An 11,034-nucleotide genomic window follows, 5' to 3' on the forward strand; every position below is an offset into this window, starting at 1 on the left:
ATGAAATAGATTCTACTAATTGGCTGTTGGGCCTTTCCCGTAAAACAGAAGATCAAGAGTTCTAACTTGTTTGACCTTTATAATACATTTCAGGAAGTAAGGATATAAGGCTCACAAGATAGCTGGACCAGGTTTCTGGAGGTTTGAATTCATCAGGAATGAAATTTATATATACTTATTTGTATATGTTGTAACTAATTATATATAATATATATTTTTATCTAAGAGTATACAAAATGGATTTGGGGAGAAACAAGAGATGGAGGAAGTCGCGAAACTAATCGGCAATTTGCAGACTGCAGTGATATTTTTGTATGTGTCACCTATAGGGTATAAAGAGGGGGAAACTCCACTAAAAAAGGAAGGATCTTCTTTGTGAAAAGAAAAAAAAAAGAAAAAAAAATGATAGAGATACTTTATGATGAGAGGGCAGGTTTCTCTGAGATTGTCTGAAATGTGAATAAAGATGGCCAATTTGATAATCAGATATGGCCTTTGTAGATATGTATGTGGATACATATGTAGTTTATGGGTCTTGCATTTGTGTATTTGTGGTTATCTGTGATGTAGCTGAAGGAAGATTTTTTTTTTCTTTAAAGATTTTTTAATTTATTTGTTTGACAGATAGAGATCACAGGTAGGCAGAGAGAGAGAGAGAGAGAGAGAGAAGGAAGCAGGTTCCCTGCTGAGCCGAGAGCCCGATGTGGGGCTCCATCCCAGGACCCTGGAACCATGACCTGAGCCGAAGACAGAGGCCTTAACCCACTGAGCCACCCAGGCGCCCCAGCTGAAGGTAAGTTTTATTTTATTTATTTATTTATTTATTTTTTAAAGATTTTATTTATTTATTTGACAGAGAGAAATCACAAGTAGATGGAGAGGCAGGCAGAGAGAGAGAGAGGGAAGCAGGCTCCCTGCTGAGCAGAGAGCCCGATGAGGGACTCAATCCCAGGACCCCGAGATCATGACCCGAGCCAAAGGCAGCAGCTTAACCCACTGAGCCACCCAGGTGCCCCTGAAGGTAAGTTTTAAAGAGTGTTCCTTTAAAGTTTGTTGAACACAGACAATTGGTCAAAGTGATAGGATTTAGTGAAAGTTTTGAGAATAAGCACTCCTATGAAGATACACAAAATGTTAGTTGCTAAATATTGCTCTTTTGGTTACTCTTCACATAATGTGATATTTTCATAAATTGGTTGTTTCTTCTAAGTTCATAATATTAAAAATGAATATCAGCATACTATATTCTCTCTACTTCTTCTGTGTAAGTTTTCATGAGTTCCCCCAAACAATCTCTGCCAACAGGGAAGTACAGGGAATGGGTAGAAAGGAAGAAGTTCTGTATTCTCCTGCCATCCCTACTATCAACTTGAGAAAAGTCTGACTTTATTTATTTATATAATGAGATTCTCTAAGTTTTCCTTTGGACACAAGGCTGTGTGACTTAAAAATAAATAAGCAATTATAAACGTTGAAAACTACTGTTGATAGCTTTTTTATAGTAAAAATTTGAATCCCTCGAAAATATTAGGTAATAATTACCTAATGGTATTGGGTAAATATCATCCAATGAAAGAGGAATGTTCAGTAACGCACAGTAGTTTGAACCAAAAGAGCAGCAGAATAACTGAAAATTGCTGTTATTGTAAAAAATGCCTGGCAGAATTATGTCAGAGCATTCTTTCATCCTAACGCAGAAGTTCCAGGGTGACCTTCTGCAAAAGGTTAGTGCAAGGCTGAGGACAGTTCAGAGGCTCCCTGCCCACCAAGATAATTGGTAGAATAGCCAACACAGGTTGCTATCTTTGTGTGACTCAGGTGGCCTATTCCCAGTGAAGCTATTATATTGTTCCCAGAACAGGTCATACAACCAAGCTGCTTTGTGTGTGCATCACTTCAAAAAAGCACTTGCTGATAATTACTCTAGGGCACATAGGTTATGTCATATTACAGAGTTGAATCAAAGTAGTTTTGTAAAGTCATTTCTAAACCTGCTTCTACTGAGGCCTAATTAAACATCAATGACTATACTAAGGAAATGCCATAATAAAAACATAGACAAGTGCCACCCATGAAAGTACTAAACAAACCATTTCAGGCACATACGCAAACTACAAGGCTAAGGTTTTCTTATTAAATTCCCTTTGGCGTCTATTCTTTTCAAGACATATAAGGGATTCTTCCTTCTTTATATAATTTCCTCAATCAAAATTTTGTTTGGCATTAAAATTTTCCCTACAACTCTACCCAACTGTATTTTTTTTTCTTTTACAACCTATCAGTGATGACTTCTAAATATTTTATCTTTTCTATATCATTTTTTGGAATATTTAAATCAAGAATGCCAATTTCATGGAAAACTGTAAACATCAACAAAGGGAGAGAGAAAATATTACACTGGATAATCTTAAGGGATAAAGGATATCAGTGGCATTTTATTAGCAATGGCTAAAAATTATAGATGTGTGATTTAAGATTGTGTTGACTATGAGACATCAAATTGCACCTTTTGAACTAAGCAATATTTGGGTTACAGTGATAAACACATGTAAATATTAAGGATTGGTGTTCTGGGGATTGATGCTTTGATTTTTTTTTTACAAGCATTACTTTTTTTTTTTTTTTACAAGCATTACTTACAAGCAATGTATGCATATATACCATTTTAAAATTTCAAGTTTTTAATTAAATATATCAGTTGCTTTAATGTTTTATTCATCATAATTCATGTTAACACTAAGTTTTATTATGCTATATTCTACTTTAAAAAAAAATACCTCTCCTTTCAAAATATGTACTACTAGATGTTCTCTTATAAACATCTGTACTACCATCTACTGGAAAGGTAAGTACATATCAGATATCATTATTTTCAGCCATTCAAAAAAGAATACAATGAATTTGAAAAAATATAAAAAACTCTTATTTTTTGATATTCAGTATCTATCAGTTAACATTAATTATTGTTTATATATCATATTAAAAGATATACACATATATGTATACTGAATATCAACTACATGTGTGTAATGATCATAAAATTTTAAATTAAATTGTGTAATTACTTAGCATTTATTCACTAAATGTTTCATTTTTTTCACAATTTTACTGTTTTCAAATACTTTCTGAATGTAGAGGTTAAATGAAATTTATATATATTGGATTAACTTTGACTTGTCAAATGTTTATATACTTTCATTTCTTTAGTAGCCTATTTTTCAGTAAAGTATTAGTGCCAAAAAAGCATCGGGATGAAATTCAGAAACAAAAACCAGAGAACTATATATTTTTTTCAGCTCACTATATTTAAAGAAAGATAGATAAAAGGCTAATTTTCATGGACATCTAAGCTACATAAACTCATGTTTGTGTTCTTTGATGGAGAATGAGAAATTGTGCAAAAGAATAGCACATGCACAAATGTTCACAAATGTTACATTGTGTGAAGTCTGGAAGCATGTCCTGACTCCTCCACCAGCAAATTATTAAAACTTGAACAATTTAAGGGGTGCAAGGGTGGCAAAGTTGTTTAAGCATCCAACTTGGCTTAGACTGAGTCATGACCTTTGGGTCATAAGATCAAGCCCTGCATTGGGCTTTCTGCTCAGCATAGAGTCTGCTTGTTTCTCTTTTTCTCTCCCACTCATTCTCTCTGTCTCTCTCTCTAAAATAAATTAATTAACAAAACAAACAAACAAACAAAAAAACCCAAAACAAACCTGGAGCAATTTAAATTATATCTCTGATACCCAGAGTTTTATATATTAGGACTTTTGGAAACCTCCAGAGATAATTGATAAAAGTTCCCATTTCTCATAGTAGAGGATAATTATCAAAATTCTGGATGGTAACAGTTTATACATATTTTACAAATACCTTTGGATTTTTTTGGCATTCATTGTAATACTTCTCTATCAGTCAGCACCCCTCAGTCAAGCAGCACACTCTAATAATTATGACTAAATCATGTAAGTACTTAAGTCAGCAATGAATTGGTTCATTTGTTTGAAATGTTAAAAAAAACAAAGTTGATTTTTGTTCTCAATTTATCCATTCAATGACACAATGTATGTTCTTTATTCATACTTCTTTTAGTTCTGATGATAGTTTGAATAATGCAGTAAAATATAGAAGCCACAAACAAAAAATAGAATGGATTTTATATAGATGGTAATTAGTTTCAATAAATAAAGATTATATCCAATTAAATGGTGGGGCAGGCAAGTCATAAATTGTATTATTGTTGTTAGTATTGGTTGTTACTGTTTATTGTCAAATAAGATTTAGTAAATAAGATCAATATACATTTGGATTTAGAATTGATTTGCAAAACATTGCTTCTTCTGGGTGAGTAGAAATGGGTATTTATTAGAACGGTAGAAATGGTAAAAATCAGCTGCTTAAAGTCAGGCATATTTAAGGAGCTCATTATTTCTACTCAAGTACCCATTATCTATACTTGGAAATCAACATTTAATGATTTTGGTTAAACATCGGAGTTAAAAGGTATACTGTCAAATTATAAAATCTGTTTTTTCCTTTAGTAGGAGTTAAAATAAGGGTAATAGAAAAGAAGAATTACTTGTTATAAAGTTCTAGCTATTAAGATTAACAAGTAATGAAATATGCTGATATAGAATTACTTACTAGAATGATAGCATCCATGTATCTACAGTTGCTATAATTTTATGAGCTTTTCTGACTGCTATTGAATGCTTTAAATGTGCTTTAATAAATTAAACAATCACATTTATGTGTTATTCACAAAGTTATTTTATTCCACTTTGTAATGTATAAATCTTGAAAATGCAAGTTTTTAAAGGCAGTTTGTATGATATTTAAAGAATCAATCAAAATTTAATATAAAAAGTGTGAAATACATCAGAAGAGATAGTATTAAAAAGTAAAATAAATATAAAATCATTAAATTAATTGTATATTTTTATACCCTTGAAATCCTTCTAAAAACATTATTTATGTAAATGAAAATAAATTTTATTTTAAGCAAATGCATACATTATCTCCTGGGTTCACACTATTATAATTAGTGACAAATGTGATAAGTATACTTTTGTGAACTTAGCTCATACAATATTGATAATATCACCTACTTAAAAAATACTATTTTATGAACTTATATGCCTTACAAATATACCTTTATGAAATTTTTATACTCATATGTGTTGTGGTTCTTACCTAGATGCTCAAACTTTTTTCCTATCATCCTTTTATCTAATTTCCAATTATTCTTAATTTCTATAATATATTTAAAGAAAAAAATACATGATCAAGTGTGAACAGCCTGTTCACACAATATACCGATGACATTTCAATAATTATTTAAGCTTCACATTCCAAAGTGATAATGTGTAAATTACATATACTTCTAAGAAGTTTTACAATTAAACAAGACATCATATGTAAATAACTTATCAGAGTTGCTATCTAATAATAGTTATGCTATGCATGTTAGTTCTATGCTTTTTTATAACAATATTTTGTTAAATAATTCAATCAGTGTTCTCTCCTCATTTATTGCTATCCATGGTATATAAAAAAGAATGATAAATGGCCCCAGCATTTGGGCATCTCTGTCTCAGAAAATCAGTGAAAAAATACTACAAGCAGTAGGTCCATAGTTAAGCAGACAGAATACATACTCTCAATGTTAAAATTATTGTTTTAGTTATAAAATCTCTTCGTTTGTTGGACCTAAATAATATTGGTTTAAGTTAAATTAAGCTTACCCATGGGTTATTATATATATCACAATGTAAACTCCAAGTTCAGATAGATTACAGATTTGTGTTCCTGTCTATAAATTCACAGATTTTTGTTTTTTAACTTGAGTATTCCAAGAAATAGTCAGTCCTCTCTACATATAACTCATCTGATGAATTCTTCTAATATTAAAGTAAAAGAAAATAATAAAACACTAAATTTGAGACTTCATGATGTATTTTTTTCTGATCATGTATTAGTGTAGGTATGTATGTTTTCTTTTTATATTTCAATGTTATCTTTGGTTTTCCCAAGTATACAAATGGTATTTTTGTGGTCCTGCACCCTTAATATAAAGAAGTAAGAAAAAACTGCCACAATCATCATCTAATCCTACTGTGAACAAATTATTTTTTAGTGATCACCTATGAGAGGCAAACATCTTCTTTCAGAACACTGGGGTTCCATTTCTGTTACCTCTTCTGGTACAGCAAATGACACTTTGGTGCCTGATAAGGTTTAATTTTCTCTTAGGTATACCATACTCACTGAAGCATTACACAATAATATTAACTTGGATTGTAAATTCAGTGAACCAGTGTACATCATCCCCAGTTCTATGCTATGCATAACACCTAATTCACTATAGAAAATTGTTTTTGGCTTGAATATCATCCAAGAAAAAATAATTTTATAAGAACAAATGTAGAAAATTATGAGCAATAAATTCAAAATTAAGATATATGTTAGTCTTTTTTAATCAATCACATATTCGCTATTCTTAATTTTTCACTTTTCTAAAACCTAGTTCTAAAAAGCTAGTTTATTATCTTTCTCTAAGTATTTGTTGCCCTCCCTACTTTTTTAAACTTGGTAGTTGTTTTTGTTCTTTTTTTTTTTTTTTTTTTAAATACTAATGATCTCACACTCGCTATAGCTGATTTTGCTTCCAAGCATCCTTCACTTTTCTTTTTATTCACAGATCAGGAAAGCAGCACAAGTCAAAATAAGAAAAAAAAATTAACATTATAAAAAATTTGTTTTTATCTCATAACCTTAATGTACCCTTTTCTTACTTAAATTAGAAAAGAAATTATAATACTAGGATTTATTTATGTTCTCCAATGAAGATAATCTACTTTCAGAACATTTATGTCACATTTCAACCCTTGTCCCTGTATCTGTATAAAATATGTTAAAATAAAGGAAAAAAACCTAAAGAAGAATATAAAAAGCAGTAAGCTACTAAGTCTAGTTTTTCTATTTATTAGAAAAACAATGTATCTGTAAATAGCTTCAATAAAGCTAATACAATGTTTATAATACAATTATGAGTGTTTGTGTTGAAGGTGATACCAGTAGAGAACATTTTTAAAAAAATCTTTACAGCTCATGCTTGAAAAAGCGGAAGAAGATTACGCTCACCATCTCTTTAACCACACCTAGTTAGCTATTTCAGGACCAGCTAAAAAGTCCTGAAATAAAAAGGAGGCTGAAAAAAAGCAAGATCCCAGAGATCATGACAGACTTTGTTGGTCTCCCAAAAGAGGTGCCTTCATCCATGTACCAGAATGGCTCAATACCTCAGCTATTAGAGGAGTTTGGGGATGGAGGTGCTGTTCCAGAAATCCATGTAGCCCAGTGCCCACTAGATATAGGATGAAAGAAAAAAAAATGTCAAATGCACTGGCCATTCAGGTAGATGCTGAAGGAAAAATTAAAAATGATGCAATTGTTAGGCAAGTCAAAAGACAGGTTCATTTATAGCAAGTACACTGACCTGGTTCCAAAGGAAGTCTTGAATGTAGATAACCCAGACCTGCAAATACCTGATGAAGAAACCATTCAAGAGATAACAGAAATGACAAGGGTAGCCCTAGAAAAATCTATATCACAGAAGGTTGCTGTAACCATGCCATTTTGAGCATCTAATAAACTGGTTCCTGCTGAGTATATTTGACACAAACCATATCATCGAGAAGTGGCTTTCAACTTTGGAGCTAAACAGAGTTACCTGGATAGTGGAAATGCAGAAAGATGCAGTGGTACCTCCAAGTTTAAAGACTAATAAGAAAATTTCCTGAGAACCACCTTCTCCTCCTGTCATGAATTCTCCCGGCCAAAAGAGGATCATCCACAAGAGTGGAAGATTCCTCCTTGTATTTCAAACTGGAAAAATGGGAAGTGCTATACAATTCCACTAGACAAACATCTGCTGCTAATAGAAGAGGACAGCAAACAATGCACATCAATTGAGAACTTTGCTAAGCAGGCTGAAGCCCTCTATTTTGCTTATTGGAAAGCTTGTGAAGGTGTAGAAATATGGGCTCAAGTAGAGAGAAATATGGCTCAACAAGAAAATGAGAAACATGAACAGAAAATTAGAAAAATGGCCCAGAAAGCCTGGTAGAGAAGAGTTGGGATCAAAACCCATGTGGAAAAAGAGAATGGAGAGGCACTTAAGAGGGATGAAATCTGGCATGACAGATGAAAAGAGAGACAGTACAATGGGGGAATCTTTCCAGGCAGCTCCTGATAAGAGGTTAAAACTACAGAGAAATGAAAATCAAAATATCAGTGAAGTCATTGCTCCCGGTATGCCCAATCCTCAGAAATTCTGTGAAGTCCAGTATGACCAAAGGGTCTTCAACCAACCCAGGGGTGTGGAGAGTGATTTTGCAGGTAGAGAAGATGAAATTTACAATGTTTATGATTAAGCCTGGAGAGGTGGTAAAGATATGGCCCAGAATATTTTCATGCCTGGGAAAAATTTGGACAAGGACATGCATGATGATGACCTAGGAGCCAGAATAAAGACCAACACTTTGGTTCCTGATAACTTTTCTGGTTCAGATCGCAGGCAAAAAGGCTGAGAAGGATCAGTTCAGTTTGAGGAAGATCATTTGGATTTGGACAAGTTTTTGAAAGTAGCCAAAGAGCACAGTGGTTCCAAAAGACTCTTAGATAACAGCTGCCGCAGTGAACATGAGGGTAAGAAGAAGAGGAAGGACTAGATATGTCTCTCTTCAAAGTGAATGAACTTCTATCCATAACCCTAATGATGCAAGTCAGATGGGGAAACAATTTGTACATCACCAGGATAAAAACCAAACATGGGTGACAGACTACAGCATTACCTTTTATTATAAGAGTAAAGAGGGATGGAAATTCTTTCACTGTTAGTTTTTTTGTTTGGTTGGTTTTTTGTTTGTTTGTTTGTTTGTTTAAGAGTAGGTTGCATATGTGCTTCTGTCTTTTGGCATTTATAGAACATACTGGCCCACACATGAAATTAAGACCACTTCCTTTTGTGTGACACTAGTACTTTGGGGGGTTAGTACTTTGTATAACAATGACTGCTGATGAATAAAGTTGCCCCAACCATAGAGGGAAGAAGTTATATTCACATATTGTCACTGGCCTGTCAAATGACCTTTGCCCCTATTCTGCTCTGTTTTAATTTGGAGTGGGTAAAGTAAGTTCTTGCTTGGTGGAATGATTTGTTTCGAATAAAAACATTTAGACAAAAAATAAAAATAAAAAAATCATTACACAATTACTCAAGTTACTCTTGGGAAAATGTTAGAGATTATTATATATTTTTTTGGTTTAGCAAAAGTCACAACGCTAAAATCCTTTTCATGTCCTTCTAAAATTATTGTGCAATATTCACATAGCTCATTCCTTCATAGGATCAACCAGAATGTGGACAAGTTAGGTGGTACACATGCAGAAGCACAGCAAGACCATTTGGAAATGGATCTGAAAGTAATAAATATATTACTTATAAATTTATAAAAATAATTTCTTGGAAGCTGAATGGAGGGCCATCAATGGAGAGTAAGAATCATATGGAAATGAAAAAGAAGAAATGAGAATGGGTATTTAGACATAAAGAGAAGAGGGAAGGAAAAGAGCAGAGAGGAAAAGAGAAGGAAAAAAAATGATTTAGTACACAGTTGTCACTGATTACTTTTTTTTTAAAAGATTTTTATTTATTTATCTGACAGACCACAAGTAGGCAGAGAGGCAGGCAGAGAGAGAGAGGATGAAGCAGGCTCCCCACTGAGCAGAGAGCCGGATGCAGGGCTGGATCCCAGGACCCTGGGATCATGACCTGAGCTGAAAGCAGAGGCTTTAACCCACTAAGCCACCCAGGTGCCCCCACTGATTCCTTTTGAAGTACAATTCTCACCACATCAACACAATTGACTTCCACATTTTCCACAATAATAGCTCATTTTATATTAGAAGGCCTTCCTTACGTTTATTGAAATGTGAGGACTCTTCTCCTGGAGCCTTTGTTTCCTCTAACACCTTTTACCTCATGTGGAGTCTTTAGACCATTAGTGGCAGCATCACCAGGAAGCTTTTTGGAAATGCAGATACTCAAGCCCTACCTAGACTTACTGAATCAGAATATGCAATTTGACAAGACCCCAAGTAATCTGTAATACACATAAATACTTAAGAAGCACCACATATTATATATTTTCAAACTTTAAAAATAAGGCCACATTAAACAAACCAGTATGATTGACTATAGAAGAGATTTTTCAGTGTTTGGATGAAATTTACACTGGGAATTTAGGATTCTAGAAGGACATACAGGGCAGAGAGATTGGAGGACTTAGTGAGCATCGGGGATAGAGGAGACTATTGGAGTCTGACTGCAGTTTTTTGGCAAAGCAGGAAAAGCAGTGTAACACATGGTTCCATCTGAAACCTTTGAAACAAAAGTTAATGAACATTTTCCTGGAGATGTAGAGAGTCCATTACCCTGAATCTGTGGGTGTCATGTAAGAAAGAGTATATTGGACCCATAGAAATATTTCGGATTATAGTAAGTTGTCTTTATTGAGTCCTAATTGACATTTTAGGATAACAAGGGACTAATTAATCCCATATCCATTGGCTTGCAAAATCTTGATATTTCTATGTCTTTTGCTTGTGGATTATGTGGGATTTTGTAGGGTGATAGGGGAAGGAGGTGAACAATGAGGGTGTATGTCACTTTCTGAACTTTCACTATCATCAAGGTGCTGTTCTGAGCTCCTAAGGACAGAAGAACTGAGGTGATTTCCTTTCCTTTCTTTTTCCTTTTTTCCCCCCTCATTTTCTTCTACTCTTTTTGTTGTTGTTGTTGTTGTTAATTCACAAAACCATTATGAAATTTAGCACCATTGAATACTGGCTCTCAAAAATATCACAACTTCTTAGTAACAGAAGGCTAAATATATTGCTTATGTGTAAACGAGTAAATGTATATTTATATTTTGTTTTATTGTGATAGTACATACAGGGTTTCTGGAT

General features: G+C 33.4%; 1 pseudogene; it reads left to right on the forward strand.

Annotated features, from left to right (window-relative positions):
* Positions 1 to 259: 259 nt before the first annotated feature.
* On the forward strand, positions 260 to 8,735 carry LOC101687307 (annotated as a pseudogene).
* The last annotated feature ends 2,299 nt before the right edge of the window (positions 8,736 to 11,034 follow it).

This window comes from Mustela putorius, unplaced genomic scaffold (assembly GCF_011764305.1).
Source record: "Mustela putorius furo isolate JIRA1106 unplaced genomic scaffold, ASM1176430v1.1 tig00000083_pilon_pilon_pilon, whole genome shotgun sequence".
NCBI classification, from domain to species: domain Eukaryota; kingdom Metazoa; phylum Chordata; class Mammalia; order Carnivora; family Mustelidae; genus Mustela; species Mustela putorius.